The sequence below is a fragment of the Pseudophryne corroboree genome, chromosome 2, assembly GCF_028390025.1.
Source record: "Pseudophryne corroboree isolate aPseCor3 chromosome 2, aPseCor3.hap2, whole genome shotgun sequence".
In the NCBI taxonomy this organism is placed as follows: Eukaryota; Metazoa; Chordata; class Amphibia; order Anura; family Myobatrachidae; genus Pseudophryne; species Pseudophryne corroboree.
The window spans coordinates 735,886,672-735,900,784 of record NC_086445.1 but is presented as its reverse complement, the minus strand read 5'-3'; the positions used below and the strand labels follow the sequence as shown (position 1 = coordinate 735,900,784).

General features: G+C 45.9%; 1 pseudogene; it reads right to left on the bottom strand.

Moving 5' to 3' along the window:
* Positions 1-13,744: 13,744 nt before the first annotated feature.
* On the bottom strand, positions 13,745-13,864 carry LOC135051890 (5S ribosomal RNA; annotated as a pseudogene).
* Positions 13,865-14,113: the final 249 nt, after the last annotated feature.

The following is a 14,113-nucleotide window of genomic DNA, read 5'->3' as shown; positions in this document are numbered from 1 at the left end:
ACCTAGGTCGCTGGATGACTAAGCTAAGCGACCCTAGTGGCCGACACAAACACCGGGTCCATCTAGGAGTGTCACTGCAGTGTCACGCAGGGTGTCCCTTCCAAAAAACCCTCCCCAAACAGCACATGACGCTAAGAAAAAAAGAGGCGCAATGAGGTAGCTGTGTGAGTAAGATAAGCGACCCTAGTGGCCGACACAAACACCGGGCCCATCTAGGAGTGTCACTGCAGTGTCACGCAGGATGTCCCTTCCAAAAAACCCTCCCCAAACAGCACATGACGCAAAGAAAAAAAGAGGCGCAATGAGGTAGCTGTGTGAGTAAGATAAGCGACCCTAGTGGCCGACACAAACACCGGGCCCATCTAGGAGTGGCACTGCAGTGTCACGCAGGATGTCCCTTCCAAAAAACCCTCCCCAAACAGCACATGACGCAAAGAAAAATTAAAGAAAAAAGAGGTGCAAGATGGAATTGTCCTTGGGCCCTCCCACCCACCCTTATGTTGTATAAACAGGACATGCACACTTTAACCAACCCATCATTTCAGTGACAGGGTCTGCCATAAGACTGTGACTGAAATGACGGGTTGGTTTGGACCCCCACCAAAAAAGAAGCAATTAATCTCTCCTTGCACAAACTGGCTCTACAGAGGCAAGATGTCCACCTCATCATCATCCTCCGATATATCACCGTGTACATCCCCCTCCTCACAGATTATCAATTCGTCCCCACTGGAATCCACCATCTCAGCTCCCTGTGTACTTTGTGGAGGCAATTGCTGCTGGTCAATGTCTCCACGGAGGAATTGATTATAATTCATTTTAATGAACATCATCTTCTCCACATTTTCTGGATGTAACCTCGTACGCCGATTGCTGACAAGGTGAGCGGCGGCACTAAACACTCTTTCGGAGTACACACTTGTGGGAGGGCAACTTAGGTAGAATAAAGCCAGTTTGTGCAAGGGCCTCCAAATTGACTCTTTTTCCTGCCAGTATAAGTACGGACTGTGTGACGTGCCTACTTGGATGCGGTCACTCATATAATCCTCCACCATTCTTTCAATGGTGAGAGAATCATATGCAGTGACAGTAGACGACATGTCCGTAATCGTTGTCAGGTCCTTCAGTCCGGACCAGATGTCAGCATCAGCAGTCGCTCCAGACTGCCCTGCATCACCGCCAGCGGGTGGGCTCGGAATTCTGAGCCTTTTCCTCGCACCCCCAGTTGCGGGAGAATGTGAAGGAGGAGATGTTGACAGGTCGCGTTCCGCTTGACTTGACAATTTTCTCACCAGCAGGTCTTTCAACCCCAGCAGACTTGTGTCTGCCGGAAAGAGAGATCCAAGGTAGGCTTTAAATCTAGGATCGAGCACGGTGGCCAAAATGTAGTGCTCTGATTTCAACAGATTGACCACCCGTGAATCCTTGTTAAGCGAATTAAGGGCTCCATCCACAAGTCCCACATGCCTAGCGGAATCGCTCCGTGTTAGCTCCTCCTTCAATGTCTCCAGCTTCTTCTGCAAAAGCCTGATGAGGGGAATGACTGACTCAGGCTGGCAGTGTCTGAACTGACTTCACGTGTGGCAAGTTCAAAGGGCATCAGAACCTTGCACAACGTTGAAATCATTCTCCACTGCGCTTGAGACAGGTGCATTCCACCTCCTATATCGTGCTGAATTGTATAGGCTTGAATGGCCTTTTGCTGCTCCTCCAACCTCTGAAGCATATAGAGGGTTGAATTCCACCTCGTTACCACTTCTTGCTTCAGATGATGGCAGGGCAGGTTCAGTAGTTTTTGGTGGTGCTCCAGTCTTCTGTACGTGGTGCCTGTACGCCGAAAGTGTCCCGCAATTCTTCTGGCCACCGACAGCATCTCTTGCACGCCCCTGTCGTTTTTAAAAAAATTCTGCACCACCAAATTCAAGGTATGTGCAAAACATGGGACGTGCTGGAATTTGCCCATATTTAATGCACACACAATATTGCTGGCGTTGTCCAATGCCACAAATCCACAGGAGAGTCCAATTGGGGTAAGCCATTCCGCGATGATCTTCCTCAGTTGCCGTAAGAGGTTTTCAGCTGTGTGCGTATTCTGGAAAGCGGTGATACAAAGCGTAGCCTGCCTAGGAAAGAGTTGGCGTTTGCGAGATGCTGCTACTGGTGCCGCCGCTGCTGTTCTTGCGGCGGGAGTCCATACATCTACCCAGTGGGCTGTCACAGTCATATAGTCCTGACCCTGCCCTGCTCCACTTGTCCACATGTCCGTGGTTAAGTGGACATTGGGTACAACTGCATTTTTTAGGACACTGGTGAGTCTTTTTCTGACGTCCGTGTACATTCTCGGTATCGCCTGCCTAGAGAAGTGGAACCTAGATGGTATTTGGTAACGGGGGCACACTGCCTCAATAAATTGTCTAGTTCCCTGTGAACTAACGGCGGATACCGGACGCACGTCTAACACCAACATAGTTGTCAAGGCCTCAGTTATCCGCTTTGCAGCAGGATGACTGCTGTGATATTTCATCTTCCTCGCAAAGGACTGTTGGACAGTCAATTGCTTACTGGAAGTAGTACAAGTGGGCTTACGACTTCCCCTCTGGGATGACCATCGACTCCCAGCAGCAACAACAGCAGCGCCAGCAGCAGTAGGCGTTACACGCAAGGATGCATCGGAGGAATCCCAGGCAGGAGAGGACTCGTCAGAATTGCCAGTGACATGGCCTGCAGGACTATTGGCATTCCTGGGGAAGGAGGAAATTGACACTGAGGGAGTTGGTGGGGTGGTTTGCGTGAGCTTGGTTACAAGAGGAAGGGATTTACTGGTCAGTGGATTGCTTCCGCTGTCGCCCAAAGTTTTTGAACTTGTCACTGACTTATTATGAATGCGCTGCAGGTGACGTATAAGGGAGGATGTTCCGAGGTGGTTAACGTCCTTACCCCTACTTATTACAGCTTGACAAAGGCAACACACGGCTTGACACCTGTTGTCCGCTTTTCTGTTGAAATACCTCCACACTGAAGAGCTGATTTTTTTGGTATTTTCACCAGGCATGTCAACGGCCATATTCCTCCCACGGACAACAGGTGTCTCCCCGGGTGCCTGACTTAAACAAACCACCTCACCATCAGAATCCTCCTGGTCAATTTCCTCCCCAGCGCCAGCAACACCCATATCCTCCTCATCCTGGTGTACTTCAACACTGACATCTTCAATCTGACTATCAGGAACTGGACTGCGGGTGCTCCTTCCAGCACTTGCAGGGGGCGTGCAAATAGTGGAAGGCGCATGCTCTTCACGTCCAGTGTTGGGATGGTCAGGCATCGCAACCGACACAATTGGACTCTCCTTGTGGATTTGGGATTTCGAAGAACGCACAGTTCTTTGCGGTGCTTTTGCCAGCTTGAGTCTTTTCAGTTTTCTAGCGAGAGGCTGAGTGCTTCCATCCTCATGTGAAGCTGAACCACTAGCCATGAACATAGGCCAGGGCCTCAGCCGTTCCTTGCCACTCCGTGTGGTAAATGGCATATTGGCAAGTTTACGCTTCTCCTCCGACAATTTTATTTTAGGTTTTGGAGTACTTTTTTTTACTGATATTTGGTGTTTTGGATTTGACATGCTCTGTACTATGACATTGGGCATCGGCCTTGGCAGACGACGTTGCTGGCATTTCATCGTCTCGGCCATGACTAGTGGCAGCAGCTTCAGCACGAGGTGGAAGTGGATCTTGATCTTTCCCTAATTTTGGAACCTCAACATTTTTGTTCTCCATATTTTAATAGGCACAACTAAAAGGCACCTCAGGTAAACAATGGAGATGGATGGATACTAGTATACTTATGGATGGACTGCCGAGTGCCGACACAGAGGTAGCTACAGCCGTGGACTACCGTACTGTACTGTGTCTGCTGCTAATATAGACTGGTTGATAATGAGATGTAGTATGTATAAAGAAGAAAGAAAAAAAAAACCACGGGTAGGTGGTATACAATTATTGATGGACTGCCGAGTGCCGACACAGAGGTAGCTACAGCCGTGGACTACCGTACTGTACTGTGTCTGCTGCTAATATAGACTGGATGATAATGAGATGTAGTATGTATAAAGAAGAAAGAAAAAAAAAACCACGGGTAGGTGGTATACAATTATGGATGGACTGCCGAGTGCCGACACAGAGGTAGCTACAGCCGTGGACTACCGTACTGTACTGTGTCTGCTGCTAATATAGACTGGTTGATAATGAGATGTAGTATGTATAAAGAAGAAAGAAAAAAAAACCACGGGTAGGTGGTATACAATTATGGATGGACTGCCGAGTGCCGACACAGAGGTAGCTACAGCCGTGGACTACCGTACTGTACTGTGTCTGCTGCTAATATAGACTGGATGATAATGAGATGTAGTATGTATAAAGAAGAAAGAAAAAAAAAACCACGGTAGGTGGTATACAATTATGGATGGACTGCCGAGTGCCGACACAGAGGTAGCTACAGCCGTGGACTACCGTACTGTACTGTGTCTGCTGCTAATATAGACTGGTTGATAATGAGATGTAGTATGTATAAAGAAGAAAGAAAAAAAAACCACGGGTAGGTGGTATACAATTATGGATGGACTGCCGAGTGCCGACACAGAGGTAGCTACAGCCGTGGACTACCGTACTGTACTGTGTCTGCTGCTAATATAGACTGGATGATAATGAGATGTAGTATGTATAAAGAAGAAAGAAAAAAAAAACCACTGGTAGGTGGTATGCAATTATGGATGGACTGCCGAGTGCCGACACAGAGGTAGCTACAGCCGTGGACTACCGTACTGTACTGTGTCTGCTGCTAATATAGACTGGATGATAATGAGATGTAGTATGTATGTATAAAGAAGAAAGAAAAAAAAACCACGGGTAGGTGGTATACAATTATGGATGGACTGCCGAGTGCCGACACAGAGGTAGCTACAGCCGTGAACTACCGTACTGTGTCTGCTGCTAATATAGACTGGTTGATAATGAGATGTAGTATGTATAAAGAAGAAAGAAAAAAAAACCACGGGTAGGTGGTATACAATTATGGATGGACTGCCGAGTGCCGACACAGAGGTAGCTACAGCCGTGGACTACCATACTGTACTGTGTCTGCTGCTAATATAGACTGGATGATAATGAGATGTAGTATGTATAAAGAAGAAAGAAAAAAAAAACCACGGGTAGGTGGTATACAATTATGGATGGACTGCCGAGTGCCGACACAGAGGTAGCTACAGCCGTGAACTACCGTACTGTGTCTGCTGCTAGTAGACTGGATGATAAATAATGATATAAAAAATATATATATATCACTACTGCAGCCGGACAGGTATATATTATATAATGACGGACCTGCTGGAGTGGACACTGTCTGTCAGCAGAATGAATTTTTTAATTTTTATAGAATAAAAAAACACCACACAAGTCACACGACGAGTGTACTTTTTCAGGCAGACATTCAATCACAATATACTATACTGGTGGTCAGTGTGGTCAGGTCACTGGTCACAGTGGTCAGTGGTCAGTCACACTGGCAGTGGCACTCTGGCAGCAAAAGTGTGCACTGTTTAATATGTACTCCTGGCTCCTGCTATAACCTATAACTGCTCCCCAGTCTCCCCCACAATTAAGCTGTGTGAGCACAGTCAGATATTATACATAGATGATGCAGCACACTGGGCTGAGCACAGATATGGTATGTGAGTGTGACTGAGTCACTGTGTATCATTTTTTTCAGGCAGAGAACAAGAACAGAACGGATTATTAAATAATAATAAATTATAAAACTGCACTGGTGGTCAGGTCACTGGTCATCAGTCACTAGTATAACTCCTCCTAAGCTCCAGTAAGTAAATGAAGTGTCTCACTCTCACTCTCCTATCTATTTTAATTTCTAAACGGAGAGGACGCCAGCCACGTCCTCTCCCTATCAATCTCAATGCACGTGTGAAAATGGCCGCGACGCGCGGCTCCTTATATAGAATCCGAGTCTCGCGATAGAATCCGAGCCTCGCGAGAATCCGACAGCGTGATGATGACGTTCGGGCGCGCTCGGGTTAACCGAGCAAGGCGGGAAGATCCGAGTCGCTCGGACCCGTGTAAAAAAACATGAAGTTCGGGCGGGTTCGGATTCAGAGAAACCGAACCCGCTCATCTCTAGTTTTAATAGCCCCATCTCCTGTATTAACCATTTAGATTTTTTTTTCTTTTTACGCCTTTTTATTTTTGTGTTAATTTTTTGTGATATCACTCTGATGTCTTCTTAGTGTTAGTTTTGCAATAAAACCATGTATACTTTTATCATATCGAATGAGTAAACAGTCTACCTATTTATATACGTCACCAGTGGTCGCTTACATATATCTTATCAGCTTTTCCAAAATATATATATATATATTTATATATAGCAGCAAAAGTAAGCGGCACTCTTGGGTCTTATTCATATAAATCAACAGGTCATCATCCTCGAAGTTTTAGCAACTATTTGATTTATTTCAATCATCATCAGGCATTAAATGAAAATGATTGAAATAAATCGAAACGTTGCTATAACTTCCAGGATGATGACCTGTTGATTTATATGAATAAGACCCAAGAGTGCCGCTTACTTTTGCTGCTATACATACCTATATGTTTAAGAAGGCACCAGGCTAATTGGATCCTATTCCTTGATTGTTGGAGCACAGCGTACTTGCATGTGCTATATATATATATATATATATATGTATAGTAGTTTCAGACCACACTCACAGCTTCAATACAGCATCAGGCGGTTCTCCATAATGGCCAATCAGACCAATCAATAAATATTTCCAAGGTATAGGCACTCACCACTTTAGATCCAGCGAAAATAGTTTATTCAATCACAGAAGCATCAGAATAGCCAGGTGACTAGTACAGTGTCCATCCAGGGGTCCTCTGTCTTTGCTGTGTCAATCCATAAAAAGGCTGCTGTGCCCTCCAGTGGTGCTCTGTCTGTGCTGTGTTCATCCATAAAGGGGATGCTGTGTCCTCCAGGTTTGCTATGTTTGTCCATAAAGGGACTGCTGTGTCCTCCAGGGGGCTCTATCAATCCATAAATGGGCTGTTGTGTCCATCCAGGGGTGCTCTGTCAATCTAGGGGTTCTTTGGGGTTCAGTTTAAACAAAATAAAAACTAAACTAATCCAGGCCACAAGAGGGAATTTAAACCTCGGCAAAGGAGGTTTAGGAGATTTGCAGGTGTTACTGAGATCTCAAGTGGTTGCCAGTCATCACAAAGTGAGACTGAGGTGACAGGCAGACCCAACACTGGTAAGCCCCCTTTAGGGGTGAGTACTCGCGCACAGCGAGAGGCCACAGGAGACCATTTACCAGAAGAGGAGGACAATGGCAGAGGGTCCTCAAAACGCAAGAACAAGGCCTCAATGAAGAAATCACCTTCAATTTGTCCAGCAGAGTCCTAACAGTGGAGGAAAAGAGATTTTTAAATAAAGGCTTAACCTTTGTGCCTTCCAGCTCATTTAACGACTTTCAGTGGAAACTTGATTCTTACCGATTCAACAGAAAATTAAGATTACGCAAACATTTTGGGACAACGGTGTCGGCTAATCCAGGGGGGGATAACCCTCTGCGGAAAATCCAAGGGACTTCGAATTTTGACCCCATCAGCATTAATACTTTATTAAGATGCTTCAAACCAGTTAGACCCAACATGTCAAAATCCGAATGGGAAATCCTGCAAAATCTGAGCCGTGATAATAGCACTGTAATCCTCCCCACCGATAAGGGGGACGGGATCGTTATTCAAGATCTACAAGCCTACAAGGACGAAATATACCTTGCAATTGGAGGATACAATGGTCTATCTTGAATTACCAGTGGACCCGACTGTGAGATATAATGTGGAGCTTAAAGGAATTTTAGAGGAGGCTGCTGTGAAAGGTGTTATCACTATGTCCACAATGCTTACACTTATACAAGAGAATCCAGTGGCTCCGGTTCTATACACATTGCTAAAAATCCACAAAAACCTCACTGCACCACCGGGCCGCCTGATCATTGCTGCCAGAGACTCTGATTATTACAAAATCTCCCAGTATCTGGATGTCTTCGTCCAGCCAGTAGTTCAAGCACAGAGTACGTATTCGAAGGACACCACCTCACTTATCATACAGTTACAGAATTTACCTATGCTTCCTTGCAATGCTTTCCTTTTCACTCTAGACATTGTCAGTCTATATACCAACATCCACCATTCGGGGGGTTTAGAGGCATCCTTTAGGCATTTGTCATCCAGTCTGTTATATGCAGGTCCTGATATTTCATTCTTCATTAACCTTCTAGAACTGACATTGAAAATAAATTACTTTCTATTTGATTCTCGATGGTACATACAGCAACAGGGTTGTGCTACGGGGTCCTGTGTGGCCCCAGCCTTCGCCAACAGTTACATGTTTGAGGTGGAGTGACAGGCCTTTTTTAGTGATAGTAGCATTGCAGAAAAAATTCCGTTCTTCGTGCGGTACATCGATGATCTGTTCCTGATTTGGACAGACACAGAGACAGAATTTATCAACCTGATGACAGGTGTCAATGCTACTGAGAGCACTATAAAATGAACTTACCATATGAGCACACAGTGCGTGAACTATCTGGATGTCCAAATTTCTCTGAAGGAAGGCAAAGTGCGTACTGCATTATTCAAAAAGGAGACGGACCGCAATACCATCCTGCATGGAAGCAGTCAGCACCCGGTTTCCACAAAGAGGGGATTACCTTTCTCCCAATTTCTAAGAATACACCAGATTTCTGATGATATGTCCAATACCGTCAAGGAAATTGACATTATGATCAAGCAATTTGTGACCAGAGGGTACAAATATGATGATTTAATTAAAGCTAAGAACAAGGCCCTGGCTATTCCACGTTCTAAAACCTTGGTTCCATCAGGAGAGAGACGGAAGCAGAAAGAAGATTTTATTCTGTTTGTCCAGCAATACAACACTGCAAGTCCTACCATTGCAAAGGCAGTTAAGAACTTATGGCCTGTGGTAACATTGGATCCTGACCTGACGATGCTGAGCAGAACAAAAGTGATGGCGAGCTATACCAGAAATAGAAACCTGAAAGACTGGCTAGTCAAGAATGATGTATCAGCCAGTAAAACCAGTGGACCTATTACCTTTCTTATGAGAGAAGCAGGTTGTAATTGCTGTATTGGCTGTACTACATGCAACTACATGGAGTATGGCGATTCCTTCTCCCATCCTCACTCTGGGGAACGGAATGCCATACGCCAGGTTCTGACTTGCACCAGCACTTACGTTGTGTACATCATTCGCTGTCCTTGTGGTTTTCTCTATGTAGGGAAGACCATGAGGCAGTTTAAGGAGCGCATGGTGCTCCACAGATCGGCCATACGGCAGGCTTTAGAGGGTGGCAAAGGTGGCTTGAACCAACCTGTGGCCAGACACTTCAAATTATTAAGTCATGGTCTGGCTATGCTGAGGTACAAAATCATAGATTCTGAGCCCAAACGGCTGAGAGGGGAAGATAGAGGGAAGGCCCTTTTGCAGAGAGAAGCCAGGTGGATACACCGCTTGAACACCATTGCCCCCAAAGGCTTGAATGAGCATCTCCATCTCAATTGCTTCCTATGAAGTACTTTTGTGCCCATTTAGTCACACGCTTGTGATGGTCATATTTGCATGTGTATACTTAGATTATATTTTATCATAGAATGTATGTGTTATTGGATTTAATCCTATGGTACCTCTGATCTCTTTTTTTTCTCTCATATGGGTTTGTTCTGGCCGTTGGGCTGGGATTAATCGTTTTTGTCTTTGTTAGGTGATTACCTTTTAAACTCCAGCCTTAGTGCTGGGTTTAGGTGTCCCCATATTTACCGTTAGCTTGGGAGCCACACTAGTGACGCTGATTATGTGCCAGGTATAGTGTATTACTGGTGCTTCTTACTATCCGGAGTGTCATTGTGTACCTGTGAGGGTAGAATTACAGCTTTTATAATCATATTTTATGCATGTATATTTGATTGCATATCATTCTCTTGTTTACATCAATCACGTGACACTGGAGATGTTTGTTGCCAGGTTACCGTTCGAGCGGCTGGAACACAGGAAGTGCGCAACGCAAGCTGGTGTCGCCAGAGGACCCGGCGCCCGCGGTGATGGCGTGGATGCACGTGATGTGGTGAGTAGGTATTTATTGCTTGTTTTGTATCACTGTATTTATTCTGAAGATGATATTAAATTATCACAACGTCGATAACATAAAGTTGTGACCTCCTTGTCCATGCTCGTTTGACTGAAATCCTGAGAGTGCCACTGTTCTTGCTGCTATATATATATATATATATATATATAGTTGTGCTATACCCCAGTGTACTATACTATTCTTTTTCTGTGACATTGCTGGTCAGATTGCAGTGTGTCATACACATAATGTGACTCTGTAGGTGGTACCCCAACTGTAGTGGTCCTTTCCCAGAAGTGCTTTGTTGTACATAAAGGGGTGCTGTGTTATCCAACAAGGGGCTGCTGTGTAACATTGAAGGGTCTCAAAGTAAAGCAAAGCCAATTTGTGCAAGTGCCTACTGCCAGGGCCGGATTAACAATGGGGCGAATGGAGCTGCAGCTCCAGGACCCCCATTGATAATAGGCCAAAAGGGTCCCCTGCAGTACAGCCAGCCCGTGATGACAGGAGAAATACCTTTCTCCTGTTATCACTCATCAACAGCATATACCTCCATCCCGGCCAAGGCTCCACCTATACCCTCCGCTCGGCCTGCAGTGTGCACCTCTGCCCCCATATTACCTGAAGCTCAGATCACAGGCTGTGCTAAGCTCTGCCCAAACCACAATAAGCTCTGCCCCCTGGGTAGGTGTGCTCCCTCTCCTCTCCCATGCCATGTGATCCAAGGCTCTGTCCCCACACCATGATAAGTTTCACTCACTGCTCCACTCCTTCCAGCACACACTGAGCCTGGATCCAGCCCCCTTTGCGCGGAAATCCCACAGCTCCACCTACAGATCCAATTAGCTCCGCCCCCTGGGCAGCCAGAGTGGCTTTCTCTAGTCTCCTGTATTCTGAAGTCATGAAAAATCAGCTGCTGCTGTCACTCAGTCATGTCCTTCCAGAGATTTTAATATGCAGCCAGTGTGTGTTCAGGGGACCCTATTGCTTAAAGTGTGTGTGTGTGTGTGTGTGTGTGTGTGTGTGTGTGTGTGTGTGTGTGTCTGTGTGTGTGTGTGTGTGTGTGTGTGTGTGTGTGTATGTATATATATATATATATATATATATATATATGTAATGGCAGGGCCGTAGCTAGCAGGGTACCAAGTGTGCCTTGCAAACAGCGCAGTTCACCTGGAGATGGAACTCAGAACTAGCAGTCACCGCAATGTCTGTTTTGCTGCCACAAGAAAACCAGGAAGTGGACAGCCATGAGCCACACAGCATCTCCATGCACTTCTGATGCCCATTGGGCCCCATGAAGCCGGGGAACTAAGGAGCAATCAGCCGGACAGCAGGTACTCTAATCAAATAAAAGGACATCAGCCGCAGTTACAGGAGATAGTGACAGCAGTGCAGTTACTACTGCAGATACTACTGCACTGGAGCAAGCAGCACTGGAGTTTGACCGTTTGCTCCAGACAGCACTGCTTGCAGAATGCTCTCCTGTATTGAGCAACATTTGAAACTCTGGCCTCCAATTAACCAGACTGGCACACACTATAATGGAGTCATGAGAATCTGCTACTGCCTCATCTCGTGGTGTTCCTATCACTATTGTCCCCTTCATCCCCTTCTGTCCCCAGCATTAGTGCTTCCATCTCCTGCTGTTCCCATCACTACTGCCCCCTTCATCCCCTTCTGTCCCCAGTGTTAGTGCTTCCATCTCCTGCTGTTCCCATCACTACTGTCCCCTTCATCCCCTTCTGTCCCCAGTGTTAGTGCTTCCATCTCCTGCTGTTCCCATCACTACTGTCCCCTTCATCCCCTTCTGTCCCCAGTGTTAGTGCTTCCATCTCCTGCTGTTCCCATCACTACGGTCCCCTTCATCCCCTTCTGTCCCAAGTGTTAGTGCTTCCATCTCCTGCTGTTCCCATCACTACGGCACCCTTCATACTCTCCTGTCCCCTGCACTACTGCCCCCCTTCGCCTACTGTTCCCATCACTACTGCCCCTTCATACCCTCCTGTCCCCTGCGCTACTGTCCCCCCATCTCCTGCTGTTACCATCACTACTGCCCTCTCCATACCCTCCTGTCCCCTGCGCTACTGCCCCCCTTTTTTCTGCTGTTACCATCACTAATGCCCCCTTTGTACCCTCCTGTCCCCTGCCCTACTGCCCCCATCTCCTGCTGTTCCCATCGCTACTGCCCCCTTCATACCCTCCTGTCCCCTGCACTACTGTCCCCCATCTCCTGCTGTTCCCATCACTACTGCCCCCTTCATACCCTTCTGTCCCCTGCGCTACTGCCCCCCATCTCCTGCTGTTCCCATCACTACTGCCCCCACATCCCCTGCTATGTGTTTCTTTATACTGTGCCTGCCTCTTACATCCATCTCTCTCTGTCTCTCTCTCTCTACCAATTCACCATTGTTGTGTAGCAGGGTACTACTATGTGGTGTACTGTGTATAAAGTTGCACCACTGTGTTGTGTAACTTGAATTGCCGGTACTAATGTGTGACCACACCCTTTTTTTAGGTCCACGCCTTTGGCACTCACTACCCCTAGTCATGTGGGGGCACCAGTACTCCTTCTGGCACAGGTCGCCAAAATGTCTAGTTATGGCTCTGTGGAATGCTATCGTGATCCCAGCAGCTGGGATGCATGTCGTCAGAATACCAACAGTGGCATCCTAACGCCTAACCCTAACCCTCCCTCCCCACAACCTAACCCTTCCTCCCCGCAGTCTAACACTAACCTTCCCCCCAGCAGCCACAGCCTAACCCTAAGCCTCCGTATAGTGCCTAAACATATCCTCACCTCCTGCAGCCTAACTCTTGCCCTCCCCGGCATTCTTACGATCGGGATGCTGGTGTCGGTCTTCTGACCAGTGTCTGTATTCCAGTTAAAAATTGGTTGTGAGGTGAACCGCACAGATTGAAAAATTGTAGTGAATAAGTAATAATAGTCGTCTGAAACAAACTGATAATGGTCAATGAAATTACTTCATAGTCGGGTTACCATGCAACTAAAGACTTTTTCTTGCCTATAAGGTGTATATAGGTAAACCATCAGTGGTGCTCCCCAGAGTCAGAAATGTATTAAGGTAAACACAAAAGAACCAGAAAAACAGTAGACTCTTGTTGGGGAGCACTCAATTTCAGACGCACAAATGTATATCGTGTGTATCTGTTAAGATCATAATTGTTTTTATTAGTTTAATGTTAATAGTGTGGAGTTCCAATTTTGCCAGTACATGCGAATTAGTAAAAATAGATTAAACATAGTAAATAGCCTTGGCTATGATAAACACTCAGTCGGATTCCTAGTGCTATAATTGATATGATTCCAAAGTGTACTCAATAAAGTGGTATCTTTATGTTGAAAAAAGATTCCTGTATATTTTTATGACCATCATTTACTCTGCATAGACAACTTTAGAAAAAGGTTATTGCAGGAAGTTGAATCATAGGTCATATATCCGAAAGAAAATATCCCATTGGTCTAAGGTGCTTCCTGTTGGCAAACAAGTGGATCTAGTATACAGCCATAAATTGCAGTACCTGGGTGTTCTAAGGTGGTCTCCCATCCAAGGACTGACCCTGCCCTCCACTGCTTGGCTTCCAAGATCAGATGAGATTGGGCATCTCCAGTGGGGTATGTCCGCAAATTGCTGCGCTTAGACCTCTCGTCTGAATAGACAGTGGTAGCACACCTTAATAATTGTTAAAAAGGTGAAAAAAGTGTATATTGTATTATTACTCAATTTAAGCAATAAAATGATCCACTTGTGAAAGAATGGATAATTTGTACAGTGGTTACAAACAGGAAGATGTTTTCACATATGTATTAATAATCACATGTGAAAGTGCAGGGAGTATTAATATATACCCTACACTGATGGTAACACAGTACGTTGA